This window comes from Coregonus clupeaformis, chromosome 18 (genome assembly GCF_020615455.1).
Source record: "Coregonus clupeaformis isolate EN_2021a chromosome 18, ASM2061545v1, whole genome shotgun sequence".
Classification (NCBI taxonomy): Eukaryota; Metazoa; Chordata; class Actinopteri; order Salmoniformes; family Salmonidae; genus Coregonus; species Coregonus clupeaformis.
The window spans coordinates 55,924,765-55,942,245 of record NC_059209.1 but is presented as its reverse complement, the minus strand read 5'-3'; the positions used below and the strand labels follow the sequence as shown (position 1 = coordinate 55,942,245).

The following is a 17,481-nucleotide window of genomic DNA, read 5'->3' as shown; positions in this document are numbered from 1 at the left end:
GGTCTCCCTGGATGACAATATCATACATCACGCATCAAGCGCCTGCGAGCAGTATAGAAGGAGAAGTAGTGTTCGCTCTGACTGACTTGGTGGACTGGTGTGGTGTGCTGGCTGGAGTAGCAGGAATCCTGCGAGAGAGGGGTCCCAGACAGGCAGGGGGTGTGAGGGGTGCCCTGAGAGAGGGGCGTCTGCCCAAAGCTGCCAGATACTGGAGTAGGCTGTGTCCAGGGAGAGAGATGTATCCACGCTGGTGGGGCGGGAAATATACCTTGTCAATGATGAACTCCCATCAGTCAGTCTCTGCAGAGGATCGCTGTCCTGAATATAGAGACAGAATGTGTGTATTAAACAATGTTTCACAAGATTGAACTCTGTCTATGTTAGAAAAATACTAATAGAACACAGTAGTAGAGCTGTATCACTTGCAAACAGAGCCTCTTCAACCTTAGGAGGCTGAAGAAATGTGTCTTAGCACCTAAAACCCTCACAAACTTTTACAGATGCACGATTGAGAGCATCCTGTCGGGCTGTATCACCGCCTGGTATGGCAACTGCACCGCCCGCAACCGTAGGGCTCTCCAGAGGGTGGTGCGGTCTGCCGAACGCATTACTGGGGGCAAACTACCCGCCCTCCAGGACATCTAGAGCACCCGATGTCACAGGAAGGTCAAAAAAATAATCAAGGACATCAACCACCCGAGCCACTGCCTGTTCACCCCACTATCATCCAGAAGGCGAGGTCAGTACAGGTGCATCAAAGCTGGGACCGAGAGAATGAAAAACAGCTTCTATCTCAAGGCCATCAGACTGTGAAATAGCCATCACTAGCACATTAGAGGCTGCTGCTGCCTATTGAAATCACTGGCCACTTTAAGAAATGGAACACTAGTCACTTTAATAATGTTTACATATCTTGCAATACTCATCTCATACAGTGGGGAGAACAAGTATTTGATACACTGCCGATTTTGCAGGTTTTCCTACTTACAAAGCATGTAGAGGTCTGTAATTTTTATCATAGGTACACTTCAAATGTGAGAGACGGAATCTAAAACAAAAATCCAGAAAATCACATTGTATGATTTTTAAGTAATTCATTTGCATTTTATTGCATGACATAAGTATTTGATCACCTACCAACCAGTAAGAATTCCGTCTCTCACAGACCTGTTAGTTTTTCTTTAAGAAGCCCTCCTGTTCTCCACTCATTACCTGTATTAATTGCACCTGTTTGAACTCGTTACCTGTATAAAAGACACCTGTCCACACACTCAATCAAACAGACTCCAACCTCTCCACAATGGCCAAGACCAGAGAGCTGTGTAAGGACATCAGGGATAAAATTGTAGACCTGCACAAGAGTGGGGTGGGCTACAGGACAATAGGCAAGCAGCTTGGTGAGAAGGCAACAACTGTTGGCGCAATTATTAGAAAATGGAAGAAGTTCAAGATGACGGTCAATCACCCTCGGTCTGGGGCTCCATGCAAGATCTCACCTCATGGGGCATCAATGATCATGAGGAAGGTGAGGGATCAGCCCAGAACTACATGGCAGGACCTGGTCAATGACCTGAAGAGAGCTGGGACCACAGTCTCAAAGAAAACCATTAGTAGCACACTACGCCGTCATGGATTAAAATCTTGCAGCGCACGCAAGGTCCCCCTGCTCAATCCAGCGCATGTCCAGGCCTGTCTGAAGTTTGCCAATGACCATCTGGATGATCCAGAGCAGGAATGGGAGAAGGTCATGTGGTCTGAGGAGACAAAAATATAGCTTTTTGGTCTAAACTCCACTCGCCATGTTTGGAGGAAGAAGAAGGATGAGTACAACCCCAAGAACACCATCCCAACCGTGAAGCATGGAGGTGGAAACATCTTTCTTTGGGGATGCTTTTCTGCAAAGGGGACAGGACGACTGCACCGTATTGAGGGGAGGATGGATGGGGCCATATATCGCGAGATCTTGGCCAACAATCTCCTTCCCTCAGTAAGAGCATTGAAGATGGGTCGTGGCTGGGTCTTCCAGCATGACAACGACCCAAAACACACAGCCAGGGCAACTAAGGAGTGGCTCCATAAGAAGCATTACATTTACATTTACGTCATTTAGCAGATGCTCTTATCCAGAGCGACTTACAGGAGCAATTAGGGTTAAGTGCCTTGCTTAAGGGCACATCGACAGATTTTTCACCTAGTCGGCTCGGGGATTAGAACCAGCGACCTTTCGGTTACTGGCACAACGCTCTTACCCACTAAGCTACCTGCCGCCCTTTATCCAGCATCTCAAGGTCCTGGAGTGGCCTAGCCAGTCTCCAGACCTGAACCCAATAGAAAATCTTTGGAGGGAGCTGAAAGTCCGTATTGCCCAGCGACAGCCCCGAAACCTGAAGGATCTGGAGAAGGTCTGTATGGAGGAGTGGGCCAAAATCCCTGCTGCAGTGTGTGCAAACCTGGTCAAGACCTACAGGAAACGTAGGATCTCTTTAATTGCAAACAAAGGTTTCTGTACCAAATATTAAGTTCTGCTTTTCTGATGTATCAAATACTTATGTCATGCAATAAAATGCAAATTAATTACTTAAAAATCATACAATGTGATTTTCTGGATTTTTGTTTTAGATTCCGTCTCTCACAGTTGAAGTGTACCTATGATAAGAATTACAGACCTCTACATGTGTCACGCCCTGACTCAGGGGACTCTTATTTGTTGAGTCAGGGTGTGATTTTCTATGTGGTGTATATCTATGTTTATATTCTAGTATGTGTATTTCTTGTTGGCCAGTGTGGTTCCCAATCAGAGGCAGCTGTCGCTCATTGTCTCTGATTGGGAACCATACTTAGGCAGCCTATGGGCACTATTGAGTTGTGGGATCTTGTTCCGTGTGAGGTTTGTTGTGTGTTACCTTTGGACGTCACGTTTCGTTGGTTTATTGTTTTGTCGTTGTTTATTAAGTTAAAAATAAACATGTATGCATATCACGCTGCGCCTTGATCTGACCCATCATTGAACGAACGTGACAGAAAATCCCACCAAACACGGACCAAGCAGCATGTCCAGGAGCAGACAGCTTGGACATGGGAGGAGATCCTGGAAGGAAAGGGATCCTGGACATGGGAGGAGATTCAGGCCGGGATGGATCGCCGTCCTTGGGAAGAGAAGGTGGAGGCCCGGTATAGAGAGGAGCAACGGCAACGCAGAAGGGGCCGGCCGAGGAAGAAGCCCGAGAGACAGCCCCAAGAAAATGTTTTGGGGGGGCTAAAAGGGTGGTTGGCGGAGCCTAGTGTTAGAGCAGAGCCAACTCCCCGTACTCACGCGAGGAAGCGTGTGACTGGGCAGGTTCTGTGTTATGCGGAGCTATGTACTGTGTCGCCAGTGTGCCGGCACAGTCCTGTACGTCCTGTGCTAGCACCACGGACGTGCCGTGCGAAGATGGGCATCCAGCCAGGACAGGGTGTGCCGGCTCAACGCTCCTGGTCTCCAGTACGCCTCCTCGGTCCCGCATATCCTGCGCCGGTTCTACGTACTGTATCGCCAGTGCGCGTTGTGATGTCACGAGAGGCTGTGTCCTGGAGGGACGTTACATCCCCCTGAGGTGGCTGCAAACCCAGACAGCTATGGCTCCATCTGCTGGTATGGTCGGGAACTCCACCCCTCTATGGCCAATCTTCCCACGCAGCTGAAACAAATGAGGAGCTGATGAGCTGAAGGTTTGGGAAGGGAAGAGACACACTGAGAGTGTGTGTGGGGGGTGAAGAGACACAATCTCCAACCTGGGCTCTCTGGAGGACAAGAGTGCTGCACGTCCACTTCCATGAGGAATATAAGGATTTGGAGATACTTACCTTTGGGAAATACTCACCTTTGGATATATGCACCTGTGGAAATACGTGAGAGACATTTGGAAGGACTTTTTGCTGGGTTGGCCACTAGCTGCAACGTGGACTACAGTAAGGCTGGGGAAAAGTTATCTGAGCGAGTGAGAATTATGATTTTGGATGTGGAAGAGACATCCCTGAACTGTTAACCCTTAAAGAGCCACAAGAGAACAGAATTTGGTTAGATTTTCGTTAATTTCCCAAGACATATAATAAAATCCTTGTTTTGTTTGAACCTTGTCTCCTTGCACTACTTGAGCAATCCCGCTGAAAGCTGTGTAGCCTCTCGTGACGTCACAGATGGTGGAGAATACGGGCACGCTCAAGCGTTAATAGTGCATGTCAGAGGAGGATACCGAAGGTTTGATCACCCAGTTTTCCAAGTTGGCCGTAGGCTCCCGCCGACTGAAATGGAGGACATATTGAAAGCCCTTGTTGCTGGCCAGCAAGCCCAGATGCAAGCAAACGTGGCTCTCTTGGAGGAGCAAAAGAAAGCCAACCTTCTGAAGGCAGAGGAATTGCAGTTGCAGAGACAGAGGGTTGTCCAAAATACCCGCCCAATAAAGGCAAGGGACTTTATATCTAAGATGGGAGCTACCGATGACATTGAGGCATACCTGCATGCATTTGAGGCCACGGCCACTAGGGAAGCCTGGCCCAAGCAACAGTGGGTTGGTCTGTTAGCCCCCTTTCTAACCGGGGAATCGCTGAATGCTGTCCAGGACCTGGGCCCTGACCAGGTTACTGACTATGATGCCCTGAAGTCTGAGATCCTCAGCAGATATGGACTCACAAAGTTTGGTATGGCCCAGCGCTTTCACAGCTGGACCTTCCAACCAGACCAACCTCCTCGGGCGCAGATGCATGAACTTGTCCGAATCGCAAGGAAATGGCTGGATCCGCAGAGGAATACAGCAGCGGCGGTGGTGGAGGCCGTTGTGGTGGATCGTTACCTACGCGCCCTGCCTTATGAGGCAAAACGGTTCATCAGTCAACAGGCCTTGACCACGGCTGATCTGACCGTGGAAGCTGTGGAAAAGTACCAGGCCACAGCGGAGATGCTGAATGCTTCCCGAAAAGACCCCAGGAGGGCGGCCCCACCACAAATGGGAAGAACCCGTCCAAAGGACCCCAAGGTCTCGAACCCAGCCACGTCAGGACTTATCCCGGCTCCAGGGGGAGCCAGAAACCAGGCGGGTCCAAGAAGAGTACACCAGGAGGGGGAAACTCGACAGTGTTACCGGTGTGGGGAGATGGGACATATCTCCTGGCAGTGTGGGAAACCAGCCGATGAACCTATGCCCACGGCGGAGTCCTCCAGCTCAGCACCCACACACCGTTTTGCCTCGCTCTTGGGAGTCGTAGATGGCGGCCCAGATCGACCCCCCCACCTGCCCGGTAACTGTGAATCACCATGATGGGGAGGCCTTACTGGATTCTGGTAGCCGGGCCACCCTGGTGCGTAAGGATTTGGTGGGCCCAACGTGTCTGACCCCGGGGAAAGTCCTCCCAGTTTCCTGTGTCCATGGGGACACCAGAGAATACCCCATTACTGAACTTACAATGACCAGCACACGGGGAACCATACACACGACGGCGGGGGTGGTTGATTCCCTCCCCGTCCCTGTCCTAATTGGACGAGACTGCCCAGCCTTTTACCCACTCTGGAGAGAGTCTCAGGAGAGGATAACCCGAGTACCTCGGAAACGGAGAGGCAAGACTCATCCTGGGAAGGCTCCGGTGCAATCCTCCGAATTACTCACTCCCGCCCGGGCTCTGATAGGGAGGGCAGGTGCCCAGACCGACACAGAGACGGAGCTACAGAATCTGGACAAAGAACTGTCTGGTCTGAAGGGGACCGCTGAGAGGTATCGTTTGTTAAAGCAACAGTTAGACATGAAGACAGAAGAGTTAGATATCCTCCAGGCTAAACTCCAACAGAGCTCCTTCCATAAGCAACAGGAGGAGCTGGAGAGGCTGCGCAGGACCATCGAGGAGTGTGAGGAGACCCTGCGCAGTAGTAAGGAGGTCCAGAAGAAGGCAGAGGAGAAGTACAAGGTGTTGGAGAACAAGATGAAGAATGCAGAGGCAGAGAGAGAGAAGGAACTGAAAGCTGCTCAACAGAAGCTAAACTCTGCTAAAACCAAGGCTGATGCGTTCAGTAAGAAACTCAAGGAGAGACAACAGGAGGCTGAGTCCCTGGTCCTAGAGGTGGAGGAGTTGAAGAGAGAGCAGGCTGGCAAGCACCACGGCAATGCGGACGCCCTCTCCCGGCGTGATGCCTTCTTCGCTGCCTTTACCCGACGAGGACGTCGGTCCCGAGGAGGGGGATGTGTGATGTCACGAGAGGCTGTGTCCTGGAGGGACGTTACATCCCCCTGAGGTGGCTGCAAACCCAGACAGCTATGGCTCCATCTGCTGGTATGGTCGGGAACTCCACCCCTCTATGGCCAATCTTCCCACGCAGCTGAAACAAATGAGGAGCTGATGAGCTGAAGGTTTGGGAAGGGAAGAGACACACTGAGAGTGTGTGTGGGGGGTGAAGAGACACAATCTCCAACCTGGGCTCTCTGGAGGACAAGAGTGCTGCACGTCCACTTCCATGAGGAATATAAGGATTTGGAGATACTTACCTTTGGGAAATACTCACCTTTGGATATATGCACCTGTGGAAATACGTGAGAGACATTTGGAAGGACTTTTTGCTGGGTTGGCCACTAGCTGCAACGTGGACTACAGTAAGGCTGGGGAAAAGTTATCTGAGCGAGTGAGAATTATGATTTTGGATGTGGAAGAGACATCCCTGAACTGTTAACCCTTAAAGAGCCACAAGAGAACAGAATTTGGTTAGATTTTCGTTAATTTCCCAAGACATATAATAAAATCCTTGTTTTGTTTGAACCTTGTCTCCTTGCACTACTTGAGCAATCCCGCTGAAAGCTGTGTAGCCTCTCGTGACGTCACAGCGTGCACAGCCCTGTGCGTCCTGTGCTAATGCCTCACACATACTGTGCGGAAGTAGGCATCCAGCCAGGACGGGTTGTGCCAGCACTCCGCTTCAGACCTCCAGTCCGCCTCCACAGTCCGGTACGGCCCGTGCCTGCTCCCCGCACCAAACCAGTGGTGCGTGTTCCCAGCCCGGCCCGGCCTGTTCCTGCTCCTCGCACCAAACCAGTGGTGCGTGTTCCCAGCCCGGCCCGGCCTGTTCCTGCTACTCGCACCAAACGAGTGGTGCGCGTCACCAGCCCGGCCCGGCCTGTACCTGCTCCGCGCACCAAGCCAGTGGTGCGCGTCGCCAGTCCGGCCCGGCCTGTTTCTGCTCCTCGCACCAACCTAGTGGTGCGCGTCGCCAGTCCGGCCCGGCCCGTTCCTGCTCCTCGCACCAAGCCAGTGGTGCATGTTCCTAGTCCGGTTCGGCCCGTGCCTGCTCCTCGCACCAAACGAGTGGTGCGCGCCGCCAGCCCGGCCCGGCCTGTTCCTGCTCCTCGCACCAAGCCAGTGGTGCGCGTCGCCAGTCCGGCCCGGCCTGCTCCTGCTCCGCGCACCAAGCCAGTGGTGCGCGTCGCCAGTCCGGCCCGGCCTGTTCCTGCTCCTCGCACCAAGCCAGTGGTGCGTGTCGCCAGTCCGGCCCGGCTCGTTCCTGCTCCTCGCACCAAGCCAGTGGTGCATGTTCCTAGTCCGGTTCGGCCCGTGCCTGCTCCTCGCACCAGACCAGTGGTGCGTGTGTCCAGTCCGGCACGGCCCGTGCCCGTTCCACCGGTGCCTGGTCCGGCACCAGTCAGCTGCTCCAGTCCGGAGCCAGAGAAGTCCGCTCCACCGGTGCCTGATCCAGCTCCGGTCAGCTGCTCCACTCCGGAGCCAGAGCAGTCCACTCCACCGGGTTCCAGTCCAGCTCCGGTCAGCGGCTCCACTCCGGAGCCAGAGCAGTCCGCTCCACCGGTGCCTGATCCAGATCCGGTCAGCTGCTCCACTCCGGAGCCAGAGCAGTCCGCTCCACCGGTGCCCGGTCCAGCTCCGGTCAGCGGCTCCAGTCCAGACCCAGACGTCAGCCCCTCTCCAGGTTCGGGGTCTCCCACACCAGGGTCCAGACAGGGCTTGGAGTATAGTGGGAGGAAGGAGAGGGGAAGCAGCGCGCCGAGGTCCAGACCAGACCAGGGGCGCAACAGGGAGGCGGAGAATAGGTGGTCGTTACGCCCGGAGCCGGATCCGCCTCCGAGGCGGAATGCCCACCCGGCCCCTACCCTGTTAAGTAAAGGTTGTGCGGTCGGAGTCCGCACCTTTGGGGGGGTACTGTCACGCCCTGACTCAGGGGACTCTTATTTGTTGAGTCAGGGTGTGATTTTCAATGTGGTGTATATCTATGTTTATATTCTAGTATGTGTATTTCTTGTTGGCCGGTGTGGTTCCCAATCAGAGGCAGCTGTCGCTCGTTGTCTCTGATTGGGGACCATACTTAGGCAGCCTATGGGCACTATTGAGTTGTGGGATCTTGTTCCGTGTGAGGTTTGTTGTGTGTTACCTTTGGACGTCACGTTTCGTTGGTTTATTGTTTTGTCGTTGTTTATTAAGTTTAAAATAAACATGTATGCATATCACGCTGCGCCTTGGTCTGACCCGTCATTGAACGAACGTGACAACATGCTTTGTAAGTAGGAAAACCTGCAAAATCGGCAGTGTATCAAATACTTGTTCTCCCCACTGTATGTATATACTGTATTCTATAATATTATACTGTATCTTAGTCCATGCCACTCTGTAATTGCTTGTCCATATATGTATATATTCTTAAATTCCATTCCTTACATAGATTTGTGTGTATCGGGTATATGTTGTGAAATTGTTAGATATTACTGCACTGTTGGAGCTAGAAGCACAAGCATTTCGCGACACCCGCAATAACATCTGCTAAACACGTGTACGTGACACATAAAATTTGATTTGAACTCTCACTTAGGTTTTGGAGGGTGTGCTCAACACTGCCCACTGGCAATGTCCAAGGGGTGTAAAGTCCACTAACAAGGAGCTGGAAGTACCACATTTTGTTTTCACCTGAGGATTAGAGTCAGACGGATCAACCTCCTAGTGAATAAACACTCCATGTTTCCAGTAATTTAGGAGACATAAAAAGCCAATAGAAAATCATAAATCATAATCTATTATCACATTTATTGATAGTAGTTATGTATGTGTAATTAACTAGGATATGTTAAATGGTCATCCTGTTCTATATTAACCTACCTTTTGGATAAAGCTCCACATGCATAATGTTCACCATGACAGAGGTGTCATGAAGGTGATCCACGGTGTCCTTTGCAGCCTTGACTCTGTCGAAGATTACTTTAGCAATTCCTAAATTATTCTTGTTTTTAGGATTATACGAGATTTCAACTTCCTCAATCTGTCCATACTTTTACACGTGGTAGACAAGAAACCCTCCCTTACATTGTCATTTAACCTGGCAAACGTCACTTCCTTGGGAGGGCTGACATAGCATACATCAATCTATAAATGTAAATCCGATAACAAAGATTGTCAGTTGGTAAACAATTATTATTATGTAAGATCAGAGATTGTTTCTCACATGAATGTCATCACAGAGAAAGGGTTGTTAACCTAAATGTGGGGACCAGCTGGTCAGTGTCTCTGAATTTGGTCCAAAGACGACAGATTCTGGGATCCTGAACCTGATTCAGTATACATCAATAATAATAATTTGGGAGGTGCTTATATTTGTCTTGTTACACACTTGTACAAGTGTGTAATGGAAATGTGATTTTTGCATATCCCAACTTCCCCTGAGACACCCGCAGGGAGTGTGATCATGGCCAGGGTCACCATTGTCCAGCAACCCAGGAGCAATTGGGGTTAAGTGCCTTGCTCAAGGGAACAGTGACAGGTTTTCACCTTGTCGGCTCCAGGATTGACAGACCTCTTTGTGTTGTCGAAAGAAAGTTTAGGCCAAGGGCTAGTATCTCTAACAACATTCAATAAGTAGCCTACAAATAAGAGTTTGAAAGATGAATACAACTGGTAAAAACCAAAAAATCTATTTACTCACTGGCATGTTGAAATGTTGCCCATCGTAACGATACGCTTTATAAAATCCATTCTTTAATGCAGGGTCTATGATCAACTTTAAGCTCCTCCAGTGCTGATTATGTTTTTCTCTGTGATTTACCTGATGGTTGTTTCCATTACATTCACACACCTGAAAACATCAACAATAGATCTAAAATGAACACACGGCATGTATGGAATAGCCTATCACAAGCCATGTAAAAAAGATTTATACAAGAACATGTCAAAGTAAAAATCATTGTTCAATACGCCAAATAAGACATAAATATGATGGTAGGCTACACGTCAGAGATGCAGATTACTCATCTGGTCCTCGCCATTGAAACAAGCCCCAACAGGTGATGGAGAGATGGCTATTCACCTGTAAAAGGATTATGTCATCATTGTAACCAATATTCAACATAGAGAAATCTTGTATAAAATATGTTGAATTTGTACCTTTGAAACAACGTCAGATCTTCAACGTTATATCCACTATAATTTTTTTTTATAATAGGCTGGGCAGCACCTCCTACTGGAGAGTTGATCTATCTACAGCTATTCATTTGGTCTCCCATCCAGGATTTTAACCAAGCCCTGCTTTAATATTTGTCAGAGACTACTAGCAATGTGCTAATGTGAGAATGATTATTGAGAGACCTCTTAATAATTAAATATATTTACTGTGGTCCGATGAAGTGGATGCTAAGCTACAGGACTGTTTCGCTAGCACAGACTGGAATATGTTGCAGGGTTCATCCGATAACATTGAAGAGTTTACCACATGAGTCACCAGCTTCATTAATAAGTGCATCGACGACATCGTCCCCACAGTGACCGTACGTACATATCCCAACTAGAAGCCATGGATTACAGGCAACATCCGCACTGAGCTAAAGGCTAGAGCTGCTGCTTTCAAGAAGTGGGACACTAATCCGGACACATAAGAAATTCCGCTATGACCTCCGACAAGCCATCAAACAGATCGAATCCTACTACGCCGGCTCTGACGCTCGTCAGATGTGGCAGGGCTTGCAAACTATCACAGATTACAAAGGGAAACCCAGCCACGAGCTGCCCAGTGACGCAAGCCTACCAGACAGGCTAAATTCCTTCTATGCTCGCTTTGAGGCAAGCAACACTGAACCATACATGAGAGCACCAGCTATTCCGGATGACTGTGTGATCTAGCTCTCCGTAGCCGATGTGAGTAGACCTTTAAACAGGTTAACAGTCAGGAACCCTGAGGGCCTTCAGAGAAGGCCTAAGGAGTTATTAAAATGCATATATATTTTTTTATTACATTTCTTTTTAATGTCTATTTCATCTTTTCAAAAAAAAATTATGATCTGATTTCATCTTGTCTGTTTGTGTTGGAAAGATAAGTGTTAAAAAATATCCAATCAGTATTTATCTTTGTTGGTCTCTGGGCAGAAAAATCTAGCTAGCTCAGCCAGTCATTGGCTAGGCCTTCAGAAGATGGAGAGAAGGCCTTTGCCATTCAATTGTATTAGAGCAGAATTTTGGAGTGACAGTGGAATGAACCAATCACATTTTGACTTGCAATGGGTGGGGATGTTAGATTTTGTTTTATATATGTGTCTAGGCCTTCTGACATTTCACTACTGACAGAGCCAATAGTGAGCAGTACCCTAGTTTTCCCATGCTTTTGTTGTAGTGTGTGTTAAATGTTGTGCAGAGGGGAAGGCCCACACCAGCACTGGCAGGATTGGTGCAACGAGGAAAGAGCTTTGAAAGGCATTTTCAAGCTAACAATTATGAGCGCAATCCATGGATGACTGGGTGTGAGCAAACCAAGAAGCTTTACTGCTGGGATTGTCTACTCTTCAGCACTGACAGGACATCAACCTAGGCCAGTACAGGTTTCAAAGACTTAGCCAGTTTTCAGTGGTGGAAAAAGTACCCAATTGTTATACTTGAGTAAAAGTTAAGATACCTGAATAGAAAATTACTCAAGTAAAAGTGAAAGTCACCCAGTAAAATACTCTAGTCTAAAATTATTTGCTTTTAAATACACTGAACAAAAATATAAACACAACATGCAACAATTTCAAAGGTTTTACAGAGTTATAGTTCAATCAGTCAATTGAAATAAATTCATTAGGCCCTAATCTATGGATTTCACATGACTGGGAATACAGATATGCATCTGTTCGTCACAGATACCTTAAAAAAAAGGTAGGGGTGTGGATCAGAAATCCAGTCAGTATCTGGTGTGACCACCATTTGCCTCATGCAGCGCAACACATCTCCTTTGTATAGAGTTGACCAGGCTGTTGATTGTTGCCTGTGGAATGTTGTCCCACTCCTCTTCAATGGCTGTGCAAAGTTGCTGGATATTGGCGGGAACTGGAACACGCTGTCGTACACGTCTATCCAGAGCATCCTAAACATGCTCAATGGGTGTCATGTCTGGTGAGTATGCAGGCCATGGAAGAACTGGGACATTTTCAGCTTCCAGGAATTGTATACAGATCCTTGCGACATGGGGCTGTGCATTATCATGCTGAAACATGAGGTGATGATGGCGGATGAATGGCACGACAATGGGCCTCATGATCTCATCACGGTATTTCTGTGCATTCAAATTGCCATTGATCAAATGCAATCGTGTTCATTGTCCGTAGCTTATGCCTGCCCATACTATAACCCCACCACCACCATGGGGCACTCTGTTCACAACATTGACATCAGCAAACCGCTCACCCACACAACGCCACTCATCTGCCATTACAGTTGAAACCGGGATTGATCCGTGAAGAGCACACTTCTCCAGCGTGCCAGTGGCCATCAAAGGTGAGCATTTGCACACTGAAGTCGGTTACAACGCCGAACTGCAGTCAGGTGAAGAAGCCGGATGTGGAGGTCCTTGGCTGGCGTGACTACACGTGGTCTGTGGTTATGAGGCCGGTTGGACATACTGCCAAATTCTCTAAAACGACGTTGGCAGAGAAATTACATTCTCTGGCAACAGCTCTGGTGGACATTCCTGAAGTCAGCATGCCAATTGCATGCTCCCTCAACATATGAGACATCTGTGGCATTGTGTTGTGTGACAAAACGGCACATTTTAGAGTGGCATTTTATTCATGGGCGGCGCACAATTGGCCCAGCGTCGTCCAGGGTAGGGGAGGGAATGGCCGGCAGGGATGTAGCTCAGTTGATAGAGCATGGCTTTTGCAACGCCAGGGTTGTGGGTTTGATTCCCACGGGGGACCAGTATAAAAAAATAAATATGTATTCACTAACTGTAAGTCGCTCTGGATAAGAGCGTCTGCTAAATGACTAAAATGTAAATGTAAATGTAATGCATCATGTTTGCATGTAAAGTAATACTGCAAAAAATGTGACAAAGCAATTCACTTTTTGTCCTGAATACAAAGTGTTATGTTCGGGGCAAATCCAGTACAACACATTACTAAGTACCACTCTCGATATTTTCAAGCATAGTGGTGGTTGCATCATATTATGAGTATGCTTGTAATCGTTAAGGACAGGGGAGTTTTTCAGGATAAAGCTAAGTAGAGGTAAAATCCTAAAGGAAAACCTGGTTCAGTCTGCTTTCCATCAGACACTGGGCTCCCGAGTGGCGCAGCGGTCTAAGGCACTGCATCTCAGTGCTTGAGGCGTCACTACAGACCCCCTGGTTCGATTCCAGGCTGTATCACAACCGGCCGTGATTGGGAGTCCCATAGGGCAGCGAACAATTGGCCCAGCGTTGTCCGAGTTTGGCTGGTGTAGGCCGTCATTGTGAATACGAATTTGTTCTTAACTGACTTGCCTAGTTAAATAAAGGCCAAATCTACACTGGAGATGCTTACCAAGAAGATAGTAAATGTTCCTGACTTTTTTTTACTTACAGTTGAAGTCGGAAGTTTACATACACTTAGGTTGGAGTCATTAAAACTAGTTTTTCAACCACTCCACAAATGTCTTGTTAACAAATTATAGTTTTGGCAAGTCGGTTAGGATATCTACTTTGTGCATGACACAAGTAATTTTTCCAACAATTGTTTACAGACACTTATAATTCACTGTATCACAATTCCAGTGGGTCAGAAGTTTACATACACTAAATTGACTGTGCCTTTAAACAGCTTGGAAAATTCCAGAAAATGATGTCATGGCTTTAGAAGCTTCTGATAGGCTAATTGACATCATTTGAGTCAATTGGAGGTGTACCTGTGGATGTATTTCAAGGCCTACCTTCAAACTCAGTGCCTCTTTGCTTGACATCATGGGAAAATCAAAAGAAATTGTAGTCTGGTTCATCCTTGGGAGCAATTTCCAAACGCCTGAAGGTACCACGTTCATCTGTACAAACAATAGTAAGCAAGTATAAACACCATGGGACCACGCAGCCGTCATACCGCTCAGGAAGGAGACGCGTTCTGTCTCCTAGAGATGAACGTACTTTGGTGCGGAAAGTGCAAATCAATCCCAGAACAACAGCAAAGGACCTTGTGAAGATGCTTGAGGAAACAGTTACAAAAGTATCTATATCCACAGTAAAACAAGCCCTATATCGACATAACCTGAAAGGCCGCTCAGCAAGGAAGAAGCCACTGCTCCAAAACCGCCATAAAAAGCCAGAGTACGGTTTGCAACTGCACATGGGGACAAAGATCGTACTTTTTGGAGAAATGTCCTCTTGTCTGATGAAACAAAAATAGAACTGTTTGGCCATAATGACCATCGTTATGTTTGGAGGAAAAAGGGGGTTGCTTGCAAGCCGAAGAACACCATCCCAACCATGAAGCACGGGGGTGGCAGCATCATGCTGTGGGTGTGCTTTGCTGCAGGAGGGGCTGGTGCACTTCACAAAATAGATGGCATCATGAGGAAGGAAAATTATGTGGATATATTGAAGCAACATCTCAAGACATGAGTCAGGAAGTTAAAGATTGGTCGCAAATGGGTCTTCCAAATGGACAATGACCCCAAGCCTACTTCCAAAGTTGTGGCAAAATGGCTTAAGGACAACAAAGTCAAGGTATTGGAGTGGCCATCACAAAGCCCTGACCACAATCCTATAGAAAATGTGTGGGCAAACTGAAAATGGTTGTCTAGCAATGATCAACAATCAATTTGATGGGCAAATGTTGCACAATCCAGGTGTGGAAAGCTCTTAGAGACTCACAGCTGTAATCGCTGCCAAAGGTGCTTCTACAAAGTATTGGGGGTGTGAATACTTAAGTAAATTAGATATTTCTGTATTTCATTTTCAATAAATTAGCTAAAATTTATAAAAACAGATGTCCACTTTGTCATTATGGGTTATTGTGTGTACATGGGTGAGAAAAAAATATATTTCTTCCATTTTGAATTCAGGCTGTAACACAACAAAATGTGGAATAATTCAAGCACAGGTTGGTGGCACCTTAATTGGGGAGGATGGGCTCATGGTAGTGGCTGGAGCGGAATAAGGGGAATGGTATCAAATACATCAAACACATGGTTTCCATGATTTTATTTTAATTTTTAATTTTTAATTTCACCTTTATTTAACCAGGTAAGCCAGTTGAGAACAAGTTCTCATTTACAACTGTGACCTGGCCAAGATAAAGCAAAGCAGTGCGATTAAAAACAACAACACAGAGTTACATATGGGGTAAAACAAAACATAAAGTCAAAAATACAACAGAAGATATATATACAGTGTGTGCAAATGTAGCACGTTATGGAGGTAAGGCAATAAATAAGCTATAGTGCAAAATAATTACAATTAGTATTAACACTGGAATGATAGATGTGCAAGAGATGATGTGCAAATAGAGATACTGGGGTGCAAATGAGCAAAATAAATAACAATATGGGGATGAGGTAGTTGGGTGGGCTAATTTCAGATGGACTGTGTACAGGTGCAGTGATCGGTAAGGTGCTCTGACAACTGATGCTTAAAGTTAGTGAGGGAGATAAGAGTCTCCAGCTTCAGAGATTTTTGCAATTCGTTCCAGTCATTGGTAGCAGAGAACTGGAAGGAATGGCGGCCAAAGGAGGTGTTGGCTTTGGGGATGACCAGTGAGATATACCTGCTGGAGCGCATACTACGGGTGGGTGTTGCTATGGTGACCAATGAGCTAAGATAAGGCAGGGATTTGCCTAGCAGTGATTTATAGATGGCCTGGAGCCAGTGGGTTTGGCGGCGAATATGTAGTGAGGACCAGCCAACAAGAGCATACAGGTCACAGTGGTGGGTAGTATATGGGGCTTTGGTGACAAAACAGATGGCACTGTGATAGACTACATCCAATTTGCTGAGTAGAGTGTTGGAGGCAATTTTGTAAATGACATCGCCGAAGTCAAGGATCGGTAGGATAGTCAGTTTTACGAGGGCATGTTTGGCAGCATGAGTGAAGGAGGCTTTGTTGCGAAATAGGAAGCCGATCCTAGATTTAACTTTGGATTGGAGATTCTTAATGTGAGTCTGGAAGGAGAGTTTACAGTAACCAGACACCTAGGTATTTGTAGTTGTCCACATACTCTAGGTCAGACCCGTCGAGAGTAGTGATTCTAGTCGGGTGGGCGGGTGCCAGCAGCGTTCGATTGAAGAGCATACATTTAGTTTTACTAGTGTTTAAGAGCAGTTGGAGGCTACTGAATGAGTGTTGTATGGCATTGAAGCTCGTTTGGAGGTTTGTTAACACAGTGTCCAATGAAGGGCCAGATGTATACAAAATGGTGTCATCTGCGTAGAGGTGGATCTGAGAGTCACCAGCAGCAAGAGCGACATCATTGATATACACGGAGAAAAGAGTCTGCCCAAGAATTGAACCCTGTGGCACCCCCATAGAGACTGCCATAGGTCCAGACAACAGGCCCTCCGATTTGACACATTGAACTCTATCTGAGAAGTAGTTAGTGAACCAGGCGAGGCAGTCATTTGAGAAACCAAGGCTATTTAGTCTGCCAATAAAAATGCGGTGGTTGACAGAGTCGAAAGCTCTTTTTACATCAGCAGATGTCACAAAGTGCTATACAGAAACCCAGCCTAAAACCCCCAAAAGCAAGCAATGCAGATGTAGAAGCACGGTGGCTAGGAAAAGTCAGAAATATAGGAAGAAACCTAGAGAGGAACCAGGCTCTGTGGGGTGACCAGTCCCCTTCTGGCTGTGCCGGTTGGAGATTATAACAGTACATGGCCATTAAGGCCAGATTTTTCTCCAAGATGTTCAAACGTTCATAGATGACCAGCAGGGTCAAATAATAATCACAGTGGTTGTAGAGGTTGCAACAGGTCAGTACATCAGGAGTAAATGTCACTTGGCTTTTCATAGCCGGGCATTTAGAGGTTGAAATAGCAGGTGCGGTAGAGAGAGAGAGAGTTGAAAACAGCAGGTCTTGGACAAGTTAGCACGTCCGGTGAACAGGTCAGGGTTCCATAGCCACAGGCAGAAGAGTTGAAACTGGAGCAGCAGCACGACCAGGTGGACTGGGGACAGCAAGGAGTCATCAGGCCAGGTAGTCCTGAGGCATGGTCCTAGGGCGCAGGTCCTCCGGGAGGGGAGGGAGAGAGGGAGAGAGAGA

General features: G+C 47.5%; 1 pseudogene; it reads right to left on the bottom strand.

Annotated features, from left to right (window-relative positions):
• Window positions 1-289: 289 nt before the first annotated feature.
• Window positions 290-10,735, bottom strand: LOC121550660 (annotated as a pseudogene).
• Window positions 10,736-17,481: the final 6,746 nt, after the last annotated feature.